The following is a 15,357-nucleotide window of genomic DNA, read 5'->3' as shown; positions in this document are numbered from 1 at the left end:
CTGAAAAAATAAAAAAGCTTCTCATTTTGTCCAACTTACATGATCAACAGACCTTAAGACTGCAGAAAGCAATAGAAGATCACGGAAATAACCGAATCCTGGATGCCCTGGGACAGGCATGAAGGAGAAAGGATAACCGAAGGGTGGGGTGCTAGGGAAAGCTTCAGGGGGGAAGAAGCTCACAGAGCAGGTGGAATTCAACACTGCCTATGAGCAAAGCTTGAAATCAACTCCCTCCTATACTGTTCACGAGGAATCAGAAGGTTGTAGGAACTGACTGGCCTGAGGTCTCGCAGCAGCTGAGAGGAACGGACAGAATTATCCACCCCCAGTTCATCCTTATTACCTCAGCAGTTTGATTTCTCAGAGGAGCCATGTTTACAAAGCCATGGGGTTCCTGGATGGGGACTTTTGGATGAGCTGACCGATCTGTGACAGGTGGGATTCTAGATATAGAGAAGGAGGGTGAGGTGGGTGGCTCGTGTAGGACTCACCTTCTCCTCTGAGAAAAGCCTGTCCCACCTAGAGAGGGAAAACAATAACAATGCGGGCCTGGCTAAACCCTGCTTCTCAGACAAATTGTGTCCCACGGGAATCTCTGCTGGCACACACAGTCTCCGGGTGCTTCTGACAAGGAGCACAGGATGGCCAGGTTCTCAGCTGCTTCAAAAAAAAATATCTGTCTGGCCTTGTCCACCCACCCCCAACATGCTAGTAGCAATTCTCTGCAAAAATAGGTTTGGACAATTTGCTGGACTCTGGGAATATGGACTAGACATCACAATTGCAGAAACAACCTAGATAAGATTGGTCAAAAATAATGTAAGAAAGCAACAGACATCCCTAAATCATGTGTTGTTATAGATAATGTTTCTCAAGGTAAAGCTGAGTCTCAGCAACCCAACCCTGAGAGTAGGGTTTCAGGGCATGGTGGCTTCATAATATTTAAGCAGTTCTGGAATAGAAAAAAAAATACATACCTCCTGACATCCTGCAGCTAAATTAGATTCTTGTCCTTGTTTATGCACACAAGTTCTTGGCAGACAAGAGTCTAGTGAGAATGCACTCCTGTCTCCAGAGTAACCTGGCCAGACAGATGAAGGTTCGTACCCCAGCCACCATTAGAACTCCTCTCTGCCCTGAGTAAAAATGGCTCTTCCAGATACCACTACAAGAATTAAGGGCATGTTTATGACTCAAGTCATCTGGAGCAAGGTAGCAGTAAATCTATGGGCTGGAGAGATGGCTCAGTGGTTAAGGGAACAAACTGTTCTTACAGAAGACCTGAGTGTGGTTCCCAGCACCCATCCTGGGCATCCCACAAATTCCTGTAGTCCCAGCTCTAGGGGGCCTGAAGTCACCTTCTAGCTGCCAAAAGCACCTACACACGTGTACACACTCACAGGCACGTGCACTTAAAAACAGTAAAGTAAATCTAGTCATGGTGTGCAGAAATGAAAGAATGCAACCACTTTCCCAGGCAAGTCCGTGCCGTGTGATGACTGTGGGTTCCTGTTTATTCTCTTGCATATCAATGAAAATACAAACAACTCAAGAAATGTGGATACAGCTGCTGTTCACTGTCTTCCTTCATGAATCAATAGCACTAGGAGCATGAGAAGTCTGCCAGTCACATTGAGAAGTCACAGTGGTTTCATTTCATTTGATTGCACATTTCCACACTTCCCATGTGTCCTCTCTTCCCACCTTACATTTGGGTCCTATTTCTGATCAGTGTTCTAAATTTATCAGGACAAGGAAGCCAATTACCTATCCATTCATTATCAGTTTCAACCAATCACTAGTCGCTTCCTTGAGCACACGTTGCAGTACTCCATTTCTATGAGGAAACAAGTGCAGTGATGGTAAAGACGTCTCTTACCAGCTTGGTGTTGGGTACAGGATAAAGGCATGCAAGGCATATATCCATGATGGTCATCTCCACTGTCACTTGCTGTCCCACAGATAAGTCACTACAACAAGGACTTTCAGAGTCACTACTTTTAAGCAAAAGTACAGTTTGTAGATCTAAACATGAGTACTACAAGAATGTATGAATAACCAGTAGCTACTAACAGACAATAAATATTTAGAAAGGGAGGAGGGAGAACACAGAAGAAGAGAAAAGGAAGGAAGATAAAAAGGGAAGGAGAAAAGAACAGGGAGAAGAGGGGAAAGCAAAGAAGAAAGGAAAGGAAAGGGCAAAGGAGGGATGGAGTACAAAGGGAGGGTAGAGAGGGAGGGCATAAGAGAAAAAAGAAGAATGAACGTCTACAGGCTCCAAATACTCCAAAGAATAAAAGCATTACTACAGCTTAGGAGCAAGCTTTCTGGATGAGCCCTTGTGTTCCTGTCCAGGTACAAGACCTGATCCTTCCCATTCTAGACTCCTTCCTCTACTGTGGGATACTGCTCTTATACACTGTATGATTTGTCACACATATTAACTTAATAAAATGCTGATTGGTCAGTAGCCAGGCAGAAAGTATAGGCGGAGCCACCAGACTAGGAAAATTCTGGGAAGAAGAAAGGAAGAGAGTCAGTCACCAGCAAGATGCAGAGGAAGCATGATGAGAATGCATTACTGAGAAAAGGTACCAAGTCATGTGGCTAAACATAAACAAGAATTATGGGTTAATTTAAGTTGTAAGAGCTAGTTAATAATAAGCCTGAGCAATAGGCCAAACAGTTTATAATTAATGTAAACCTCTGTGTGTTTCTTTGGGACTGAGAGACTGTGGGACCAGGCGGGACAGAAACTTCCATCTACATTTCTCACTAACAGGTTGGAAATAATATTAACAACTATTAGCAGATATTTTTCCCTGCATTTTCTTTCACCCTTCTTACTTTATTCATTAAGATGACTCAGACTCCTAATAAGAGCTGAAATATAACACTAAGCAATTTACTATCAGATATGAACAATAATTACATTATCAAAGCATTTGGATTTAGAATGGCCAGTGGCTCATGAATATTATTAAAGAGTCAATCTCACTTTGGTTTTTTGGTGGTTTGTTTGCTTGTTTGTTTGTTTAAAGAACTATTTTTCAGAATATTCCAGAGAATGTCTTTTTGTGTCTCATTGACTGGGACAACTTAAACCAACCACTGATAAAAGGCCTATGGACATGACTGACTTGAGTTTGGCTTAGGTTCTGAACTATGAACTGTAATTAACAGTTATATCACTAATCCACCTCCTGACAAATCTGGGCTTCCTAGAACAGGACATCATTTGGGCCTTGGCCCTCAAACATCAAAAGTATTCGTTGCTCCTGAGGGAAAATGGCTGGACAGGAAAAAAAAAAAAGTGTGCTTACTTTTGGTTTCTAAATTTTAAAAGTTAGCCTGTTTATGTTAGAATAAAATATTTAGAAGTATGAGATAAATAAGAACAAAGTCTCTCCTATACCATGAGACTAGGAAAAATTACCCAAGACATATGAAAGAGAGAATGATAAAGATAAGCCTCACCTAAGTTTTCGCTCTCCAACCTTCTCATCTTGACAGGATCCAAGCAGGACCATTGCATTTACGGAGAGCCCTAATGGTACAGAAAAACGAAGGCAGAAGTCCTGTTGAAGTAGTGCCCAACCTCAAATCAGCAAGCCAGCAAAAGCCACAGCACCCTGTTCTTGATTCCTTCCATGAATGATCTAATGGGGGTAAAGAGGGAGGAACTCTTTAAAGATTAGAAGATGCACCAGGCACTTCAGCAGCTATGAGGTACAAAAGATACACTCCAACTGCCTATGGCTGCCCTCGGCCTCTAAAAGCACATCTTGGCTAAGAGTCTACCTTGTGTGAGAAAGAGAGGCACTTATTCTTTGACTTTAACTTTCATCCACTTTTCAAAACATCAAAAAAAGATGAGTTTACTCAGCATCAGTATCTAAGCACAGGAGGAAGATGAATTCCAGGATAGGTTCACTGTAGTTAGTGAACTGGGCTGTAATGTGCCTCCTTTCGAAATGTTTTCTTCACCCCTCATCAAGGAAGCTTTCCTATGCAGTGGATAGTGGTTAATACAGCAACCCAAAACTGTTCAAAGTGCAGGGAATAAGGAGCTGTGAAATACCAAACTCTAAATGAGACAACCATATGATACCTCCTTACTTCCAAAGCTTTGGGACTAGTGCAGAAGCGGGTCAAAAAAAATGGAAGGGCACAAGGTCATAGAAGATTGCTGGACAATTCCTGATGTGACAGGACCATTGCATCATGAACTCAACACAAGACCTGTACAGTACCAAGCCACCAGCACTACAACATGGAGAAGAAACTCATGAAGTCCCACCCCAAACTGGGAAGTTGTCTGTTTTAAGTGCTGTGGTCCCTGATAGGTTGTGCACACTCCAACAGGTATCTCTAGAGCTGTATACATTCAGCCAGTTAGGCTCAGTGGGTTAAACACAAAAAATAAAAAAGTTATCTTTGGGGGGTTCACAATCATTCCCCTGATGAAGTTTTGATGAGACCAAGGCTCACCTACTAAAATTGCAGCAAAGCTAGCTGAGTTCTAATGCAGCAAAGCTAGCTAACCTCCCAAGACAACTCACTCTAAGGTAGGATCCCCTTGCCAATATTTTCTCCTCTTTCTTTCCTAAAGATTTCTCACACCATTTGAAATCTGTTTTGTTTACATACTTCATTTCTGTCTCCTCTACTACTCTGTAAGCTCAATATGGGTTCTTCTGATCATCCCCTAGCTGAGTAGTAAATGTCCTACCTACCTAGTTTGCCTTATATTACTGTGATAAACACCATGACTAAAAGCAGCGTGGGCAGAAAAGGGCTTATTTTCTCTTACAGCTTACATTCCATCATGAAGGGAAAACAAGCAGAAACCTGGAAGCAGGAATTGAAAACAAAGCCATAGAGGAACACTGCTTACTGCTTTGCTCTCCCTGGCTTGCTCAGCTAATGTCCTAGTACAACCAAGAACCATCTGCCCAGGGGTGGCACAGTCCACAGCAGGCTGGGCCCTCCTCAATCATCATTAATAACAAAACATGGACTTGGGCTTGACTACAACCCAATTTGATGGAGGCAATTTCTTACCTGATGTTCCCTAACTTGTATTAAGTTGAAAAAACGAACCTTCAAGCAGAATAGAGGCTGGAGAGGCTGGAGTTGCTGGTAGTGACGTAAAGTGACCGCAGGAGTGGTGAAGTCAGACAACTGGAGGACAAGAGAGAAGAGAAAGAGGGAGCTAAGGGGATGGAAGAGCAGCCAAGAGTAAGAATGACTCTGAGTAGGAAATGGTGTTCACAATGTTACTGCTACAAAGGACAATGAGGGTGGAACAGACCACTTTCCAGACTTCAAGAAGACAACAGGGAACACAATGACCTAGAAATAGAAGGAAAGCACAGGGTGATTGTTCCACTTGCAGACCAGCACAGATCTGTACTTGTGATGGTCCCAGAATCATTCTCTGAAAAATAGTCTGGAAATCTGTAAGTTCTGTTTCATTTGGAGAAAAGGTCCTGTCCTTTTGTAGCAATGCTGATGATTGACAGCAGACTGGAGGACCTAACCAAAAATTATTGCATCAAATATAATTATGACTATAACAATGGCTTTGTGAACTCCAGAGGAGCAGGACTGAGCCAGCAACCTTGGCCTAGGCCAGAGTGGGCCTGAGACAGTGAGCTCCACAGGAGTGGGACAGATCCAGATCAGGGACATTTGCAGAGGCTGGAATGAGCCAGAGACCCAGGCTGGAGCAGGCCTGGGATGGCAAACTCCACAGAAACAGGATTGAGCCAGCAACCTAAGCCAGAGAAGACCTGAGAGAGTTAACTCCATAGGAGCGGGTACAGGGGAGCAAACGCTGAGGGAGTAGACCTGACCCAGGACCCCTGCAGGTCCAGGTGTGAGTCTGGGAGTAGACAGGAACCAGAGTGTTGCACAAGGAGGGTGGCCCTTGGTCTGTCTGAGCCGCGGCTAGCTTATACCCAAAAATAATCACACAGAAATTGTATTAATTAAATCACTGCCTGGCTCATAATCTCTAGCCTCTTAATGGCTTACTCTCACATATTGATTTAACCCATTTCTATTAATCTGTATATCACCATGAGGTCATGGCTTATCAGGAAAGATTTAGCATGTCTGACCTGGCGGCTCCATGGCAGCTCTCTAACTCTGCTTTCTTTCTCCCAGAATTCAGTTCTGTCTTCTCCACCTACCTAAGTTCTGCCCTATCAACTAGGCCAAGGCAGTTTCTTTATTCATTATAAATTCATTCATTTATTCAATGAAACCAACACACAAACAGAAGGAACTCCTACACCATCAGAGACCTCTGCGAGTCTGGACATGAGTCTGGGACCTCTGATGGAGTAGGCCTGAGCCAGGAGCTTTGTGAGTCTGGGAGCACCTGAGTCTGGAACCTCCAAGGGAGTAGATCAGACCCAGAGACCTCTGCAGGACCAACCCCAAGCCAGGGACCTCTGCAGGAACGGATCCAGACCAGGGACATTTACAAAAACAGGTCTGAGCCAGCAATATAGGCCACAGAAGGCCTGAGACAGCAAACTCCACGGGAGCAGAGCAAACCCAAGGAGCACTGAGCAACCTACAGGAACACAAAGTGATTAATAGGGTGACTGGAACTGTGGCACTGACTGCACCAAGAGGAGCAATTATCTGAGGCTTGGATCCACTGGCACCTGGAAGACTGATCACCAGAGTCACAGACAGCTCCAACTACACTAATTAAATGAATAGATAAGTAGACAAGGTAAGAACACATGCAACAACACAAAGAGGAATACGACACCAGTAAAATCTAGTGACCCTACAACAGCAAGACTTGAAAAACCAAATAAAGATGAAGCCAGAAGAAAATGACCTAAAAAATAACTTTAGGAGATGTTTGAGGCCCTTAAAGAGGAGATGAGAAATTTTCTCAAAGAAATGGAGAAAAAGACAAGCAAAAAATTGGAAAACATCAACAAATCCCTTAAAGAAAACCAAGAAAAAGCAATCAAACATATAAAAGAAACTATTAGACTTGAAAACTTAAATAGAGACAATAAAGAAAACACAAGCTGAGGGAATTGTAGAAACAGAAGTCATGAGAAAACGATCAGGAACCACAAACGCAAGCATAGACAGCAGATAGCAAGAGATGGAAGAGAGAATCTAAAGTGCTGAAGATACAGAGGTAATAGAGTCATCAGTCAAAGGAAACATTAAATCTAATAAAAGCTTAACCCAAAATATCCAATAATAATACCAATACTCCTTAATTTGTTCCACACAATAGCAACAGAAGGAACAAGGCCAAACACTTTTTATGAGGCTACAATTACCCCGATACCCAAACCACAGAAAGACATTACTAAGAAAGAGAATTACAGACCAATCTTACTCATAAACAATGATGCAGATCAAATTCAAGAACACATCAGACCCATCATCCACCAAGATCAAGTCAGTTTCATCCCAGAGATACAGGAATGGTTCAACGTATGAAAATCTGTCAACGTAATCCACCATATAAACAAACTGAAAAATAAAAACCACAGGATCATCTCATTAGATGTCGAAAAAACTTCCAAAATACAACATCCCTTCATGATAAAGGTCTTGGAAAGAGCAGGGATACAGGAACACACCTAAACATAGTAAAAGCAATATACAGCAAGCCAATAGGTAACATCAAACTAAATGGAGAGAAACTCACAGTGATCCCACTGATATCAGGAACAAGACAAGGTTGTCCACTCTCTCCATTTCTATTTAATATAGTACTTGAGGTCCTAGCTAGAGCAATAAGACAACAAAAGGAGATCAAAGGGATACAAATCAGAAAAGAAGTCAAACTCTCAGTATTTGATGATGATATGATAGTTTACATAAGTGACCCCCAATACTCTACCAAGGAACATCTACAACTTATAAACACTTTCAGTAATGTATCAGGATACAAGATTAACTAAAAAAAAAAAAACAGTAGCCCTCCTTTACACAGATGATAAGTGGGCTGAGAAAGAAATCAGAGAAACATCACCCTTCAGAATAGCCATAAATAGCATAAAATATGTTGGAGTAATTCTAACCAAACAAGTGAAAGACTTGTATGACAAGAACTTTAAATCTTTGAAGAAAGAAATTAAAAAAGACACCGGAAAGTGGAAATATCTCTCATGCTCTTAGGTAGGTAGAGTTAACATAGTAAAAATGGCAATCCCACCAAAAGCAATCTACAGATTCAATGCAGTGCCCTTCAAAATCCCAGCAAAATTCTTCACAAACCTCAAAAGAACAGTGTTCAACTTCAAATGGAAAAGCAAAAAGCCCAGGATAGCCAAACAATCCTGTACAATAAAAGGACTTCTGGAGGAAACATAATCCCTGACTTCAAACTCTACTACAGAGCTACAGTACTGAAAACAGCCTGGTATCGGCATAAAAACAGACAGGAGGACCAATGGAACTGAATTAAAGACCCAGATATTAATCTACACACCTTCGAACACCTGATTTTTGACAAAGAAGCAAAAAATATCAAATAGAAAAAAGAAAACATATTTAACAAGTGGTGCTGGCATAATTGGATATCCACTTGTAGAAGAATGCAAATAGATCCATCTCTATGCACAAAATTCAAATTCAAGTGGATGAAAGACCTCAACACAAATTCATCCACACTGAACTTCATAGAAGAGAAAGTGGGAGGTACCCTGGAATGCATCTGCACAGGAGACCACTTCCTAAATTTAACACTAGTAGCACAGACACTGAGAGAAACCATTAATAAATGGGACCTCCTGAAACTGAAAAGCTTCTGTAAAGCAAAGGGCACATTCAACAAGACAAAACAGCAGCCTAGAAAATGGGAAAAGATCTTCACCAACCCCACATCAGACAGAGGACTGATCTCCAAAATATACAAAGAACCCAAGAAATTGGTCATCAAAAGAACAAATAACCCAATAAAAAAAAATGGAGTACAGACCTACACAGAGAACTCTCAACAGAGGAATCTAAAATGGCTGAAAGACACTTAAGGAAATGTTCAACATCCTTAGTCATCAGAGAAATGCAAATCAAAACAACTTTGAGATTCCATCTTATACCTGTATGAATGGCCAAGATCAAGCTGGAGAGATAGCTCAGTGGTTAAGAGCACTGCCTGCTCTTCCAGAGGTTCTGACTTCAATTCCCAGCACCCACAAGGTGGCTCATGACCATCTACAACGGAATCTGATGCCCTCTTCCGGCACACAGGTGGATATACAGAGAGCACTCATAAATAAAATTAAATAAAGTATTATTTTAAAAAAAGAATGGCCAAGATCAAAAACACTGATGACAACTCATGCTGGAGAGGTTGTGGGGTAAAGGGAACACTCCTACATTGCTGGTGGGAGTGCAAGCTGGTAAAGCCCCTTTGGATATCAGCATGGCAATTTCTCATAAAGTTAGGAAACAACCTTCCTCAAGACCCAGAAATACCACTTTTGGGTATATATGCAAATGATGCTCAATAGTGCCATAAGGTCATGTGCTCAACTATGTTCATAGCAGCATTGTTTGTCATAACCAGAACTTAGAAGCAACCAAAATGCCCCTCGACCAAAGAACGGATATGGAAAATGTGGTACATTTACATAATGGAGTACTACACAGCAGAAAAAATTAATGACATCTTGAAATCTGCAGGCAAATGAATGGAGCTAGAAAACATCATATTGAGTGAGGTAATCCACACCCAGAAAGACAGTTATCATATATACTCACTCATAAGTGGATTTTAAACATAAAGCAAAGAAAACCAACCTATAAATCACAATCCCAGAAAACCTAGACAACAATGAATACCCTAAGAAAGATATACATTGAGCTAATCTACACAGGAAGTAGGAAAAGACAAGATCTCCTGAGTAAATTGGGAGCATGGGGATCATGGGGAGAGGGTTGAAGGGGAGGGGAGATTAAGGGAGCAGAGCAGAAAAAAATGTATAGCTCAATAAAATCAATAAAAAAAACTAACCTTCACAGTAGGTATCAATAAATATTTTTTGGCTGAAAAATAAGTAAATAAACAAGGATTTGATCTCAAAATCTATCCTCACAGCCTTTGTATTATGTCACATTGTAAGCTATAAATTTGATATCGCTGGTAATTCTTTGGGGTTAGAATCCTTAATAAACAGCATCTCACAGGTGTTAAGACAGCAGCCAGATGTGTTAGGTAACTTACCCTCTTGCATTATGCATGTAACTGTAGCATTTAATTCAGGCCCTCGGGTTACTGGTTATATATTGCCAGGTACAAACAAGAACTGTGTATCTCCTATCTCTGACTTCATCGAAGACCAAAGCCAGGCAGGTTTTACTGAGCCAGCCCTGCCAGGGACGCAGAGAGGGGATGCTGTTAAGCTCTCAGTTGGTTTTAGCACCACACATCTCAAAACAAGCTTCCGTGCTGCTCGCTGGCCACTGCAGTTCTCTAATGCAGCTGCTGATAGCAAAGTGTGCTTGTCTGTAACCAGGAGCTCAGGTGGTCAACAGCCCAGAAGGCACACTGACATCTGAGTTCTTTGTATTCTGTACTTCCCGCTGGGGAAATTTGTTAGGAACAGGCTGGGTGACTGCCCTTCAGAGCATGTGGAGAAAACCCAAACCAGCTTCTCAGGCTGCTCAAAGGAAAAGTTGCAGAGAAGGAAAATAATGCAAACTCCTACTGCTCTTGAATTAATTAGGAAACGTGTTTGTCTGTCTTTAAAAGAAAAATAGAGCACCTTGTTCTTTGCAGTTGCTAAAACCGTTCTCTTTTCTCATTTAGAAAGTTGAGAGGAAAAAAAAACCTCTAGAGGCTCTGCCTTGCTTTCTGAAGGCGTGCCCTGTTCCTCCAAACTTCCAGAGACACCATTTCATCTGTTTCCTGAACAGTCCAGACAGTGTGAATTCTCTGTGTTGCTATCCTTAATCACTCTTCATTTTTTTATTATGCCGTATAAAAGCCACATCCTAAGGCTGTCATTTGGGGCTTCTCAGACGCTGATTCTCTTTCTAACTAAAAAACGTTAAGGACAACACGTCTTTCTCTCTTACAGGCTTCCTTTTGGGAGCTGTACACTGAAGTCTTGAGTCATACACACAGTGTCCAGTTTCTGGCCTGAACCCAATCCTAATAATGTAATCGCTACAAATTCCAATCAAAACTTTAATTCCAATTAAAAAGAAGTTGGTAAAGTAAATGTTAATACCCCAAATCCCAACACTTAGAAAGTAGAGGCATGGGGGATTAGGAATTCAAGGCTTGCCTCCAACGCCTCGTGAGTTCCAGGCCAATCTGTCTCAAAACAACAGACCCTGTCTCAAAACAACAGCCAAAGGAAAACAAAAAATAAATTTGCAGTATTTCCAAATTGTAAAAACACAGCAACACAAGTTTGGGATGGATGAGGAGTGTGTCCATGTATGTGTTATGTCCATGCATGATCCTACAGAGGACAGAGAAGGATTTTAGATACCCTACTCTATATCACATTCTCTTGAGGCAGGGTCTTTCACTAAACCTGAAGCTTACTGAATCGGTTGTTTGCTAGCCAGTGAGCTCCTTGAATCTTCCTGTATCTACCCTTCAGATGTGGGGTCATAGGCATGTATGCCCATGTTCAACTTTTTTATTCATGTGCTAGGGATTTGAATTCAAGTCCTCATATTAGTATATAGAGCAAATGTTCTCACCAGGTGAGCCATTGTCTCCCACACCCATGATGTTTGAAGGTATTTTTCCCTCAGTTAAGAAAATTTTTTAATTTATTTTTTAAAAAATTACTCATTGACAAGTTCACATTTGTATGAATGTAATATGATCATATCCAATTCCCACCCTTCCAGAACAATTTAAACACTTATAAGAAATACTTTAGTTAGCAGAGGGCTTGTTTGTCATACTCAAAGCTCTGGGCTTGATCCTCAACACTGCATAAAACCAGGTTTGATGGTGCATGCCTGCTTGGAAGGTAGATGCAGGAGGATTAGAAGGACAAAGTCATCCCCTTCTACATAGTAAACTCAAGGTCAACCTGGGCTGCATGAGACTCGGTTTAAAAAAAAAAAGAAAAGAAAAGAAAACTAAAGAAATACTGATTTCCCCGCTCTGAAGTTAATATTCTTAAAGCCAGCATTTTCCTGATTATATGTATAAAAAATTAATTCTAAGCAATGAGTCAATTTTACCTTATGCCAAGGAAGCAAAAGGAAAAGCTACTTCTTCCTCCTCCCTGTGGGAAATCGCGTGTTGCAGAAGCATAAAGAAAAGCCTAGGAAGGTTTTGCCAATGCACTAAAGGACTGCGATGTCATCGAAAGCGCAGGGTGGAACTGAGCCGTCACCACACGGGAGAGATGGGGAGGGCTACAGAGTGCTCAGAAGAGCAACTGCAGTCCTAGGAGTTAGGCCCATGGTGAGCTGAGGGAGGCAAGCCTACCTGGAAAAATAAAATAGGAAGAAAATGGTAGAGTTGACTGGAAGAAGGACAAAGCATGGGTTTGGGAGGTCACGAAGAAAGTCTCTAAATGTTATCACAGAAGAAAGCGAGGGGCTAGAGTCGGCAGCAGAAAAATACTCAACAAGCTGCTCCAAAAGCTAGCGAGGCAGAGTCCTACCCTGGGATGAAGGACTAGTGAACAGTGTCAAGTAGAATTTCTCTCAGACACATTTAAAGAATATAGACGCATAGCATAACTTAGCCACATGTGCCTGCTTACGGTGACTTTAAGACTAAGTCAGTTTGACCAGAAACCAATTTTTTTCATTGTATTGTTCAATTCTTTTTTATTTTATCTTTTATTTTTATTATTATTTTATTACTTAAAAAATATTAATTCAAATTCCCACTCCCTCCCCTCCTCCCACTCCCTCCACACACCCTCCCAACCCTCCCTAATCCCAATCCTAAGAGAGGGCAAGGCACCCTGCCCTGTGGAAAGTCCAAGGCCCTCCCCACTACATCTAGGTTGAGCAAAGTATACATCCAAAGAGAATAGGATCCCAAAAAGCCATCCATGCAGTAGAGACAAATCCCAGTGTTACTGTCAGTGGCCCATCAGTCTGCCCCAACTGTCAACCACATTCAGAGGGACTAGATTGATCCCATGCTCATTCAGTCCCAGTCCAGTTGGAATTGGTGATCTCCCATTAGCTCAGGTAAACTGCCTCAGTGGGTGAACCCCTCATGGTCTTGACCTCCTTGCTCATACTCTCACTCCTTCCACTCTTCAACTGGGCCTTAGGAGTTCAGTCCAGTGCTCTGATGTGGTTCTCTGCCTCTGTTCCCATCTGTTGTTGGACGAAGGTTCTATGGTGATATTTAAGACAATCATCAGTTTGGCTACAGGGCAAGGCCAATTCAGGCACCCTCTCCTCTATTTCTTAGGGTCTTAGCTGGGGTCTTCCTTGTGGATTCCTGGAAATTTTTCTAGAGCCAGGTTTCTTGCTAACCCTATAATGGCTTCCTCATTCAAAATATCTCTTTCCTTGCTCCCACACATCCTCCTTCCTCCATCTCGACTATCCCATTCCCTCAAATTCTCCTCAATCCCTCCTTTTCCCCTTCCTTCTACTCCTGCCCCCATGCTCCCAATTTTGTCAGGTGATCTTGTCTGTCTCCAATTCCCAAGTGGAGCTATTTATGCTTTTCTTTGGTTTTACCTTATTACTTAGCTTCTCTAGGATCATGAACTATAGGCTCAATGTCCTTTGTTTACAGCTAGTATCCACTTATGAGTGAGTACATATCATATTCATTTTTGGGGTCTGGGTTACCTCACTCAGGATAATGTTTCTAATTCCATCCATTTGCATGCAAAATTCAAGATGTCATTGTTTTTTTACCGAGTAGTACTCTAATATGTAGATGTGCCACACTTTCTTTATCCATTCTTTAGTTGAGGGGCATCTAGGTTGTTTCCAGGTTCTGGATATTAAAAATAATGCTGCTAAGAACATAGGTGAACAAATGCTTTTGTAGTATAATTGAGCATCTTTTGGGTATATTCCCAAGAGTGGTATTGCTGCGTCCTGAGATAGGTTGACTCCATATTTTCTGAGAAACCGCCATGCTGATTTGCAAAGTGGCTGCACAAAGCCCACAAACTCACGGAAACTGAACAGTCAACTACTGAACCACCCCTGGGTCAAGAAAGAAATAAAGAAAGAAATTAAGGTCTTCCTTGAATTCAATGAAAATGAAGGCACAACTTATCCAAACCTATGGTACACTATGAAAGCAGAGCTAAGAGGAAAGTTCATAGTGCTAAGTGCCCACATAGAAAACGGAGAAAGTTCACATTAGCGACTTAACAGAACATTTGAAAGCTCTAGAAAAAAAAGGAGACTCACCTGGGAAGAGTAGAAGACAGGAAATAATCAAATTGAGGACTGAAATCAACAAAATAGAAACACAGAAAACAATACAAAGAATCAATGAAACAAAGAGCTGGTTCTTTGAGAAAATTCAGAAACCAAATTCTAATGGAAACAAGGCTTTCCACTTTTGCTTTTGTTTTTGTTTGTTTTACAGCAGAATCTCCCCATGTACTCCAGTCTGGCCTGTCACTCATAATCCTCCTTCCTTACCCTCCTGAGAAATGGGAACAACTGTAGGGGTGGGCACACTGACACGTTCTTCTCAAAAGTCTCCCTTTTTGTACGGAACTCCATCTGTGACCCAGATGATCTTCTTGCTCACCATGCTTTCAGGTTCAATAAGAATATTGTATATCAACAATAATGACATATCTGTGTTCTCCTCCATCAGAACAGCACTGAAAGGCGTTCTAACCATTGACCCCAGGGAGCCACCTTCGGTACAGTGGCCTGAAATCGTGACCTCACTCCTGAGCATCCACAATTTCAGGTTCACTCTGAGCTGACATTTCTCTCCATGACATGAGAAACAAACAAACCAACTTCACCATTTCTACCAGCTTCAAAATGTGCCTGGACTTACCATAGCTTATTATGATATGGTTCTCAGATGATTACTTCTGACAGGTTCCCCAGCTTGCGCTGTTTATCGGTGGCACCAAAAAGCCTTCGTCTCCGAGAAGAGTTCTACGCACTGTGAACCTCTGAAGCCATCAATCAATAGGTCCATTTAAACCTCAGATTACATCGTAGGAATCGTCCGTTCTCATTTCTAAGATATACACACAGAATCTCCTATGTCTCCCTTGGGGGCCGGTCATGATGATGCATTTCCTTGATATCATTATGGTTCCCTCGTTTTGTCCTCTGCTATCTAGACTGTTTAATGTCATCAGCATAACATTCAAAACCAATAACTTTTTCTTATCATATTAAATGTCATACCATTTTCTT

This window comes from Myodes glareolus, chromosome 9, assembly GCF_982192425.1.
Source record: "Myodes glareolus chromosome 9, mMyoGla1.1, whole genome shotgun sequence".
Lineage (NCBI taxonomy): Eukaryota > Metazoa > Chordata > Mammalia > Rodentia > Cricetidae > Myodes > Myodes glareolus.
The sequence above is the reverse complement of the archived record's forward strand: the minus strand, read 5'-3'. Positions refer to the sequence as shown.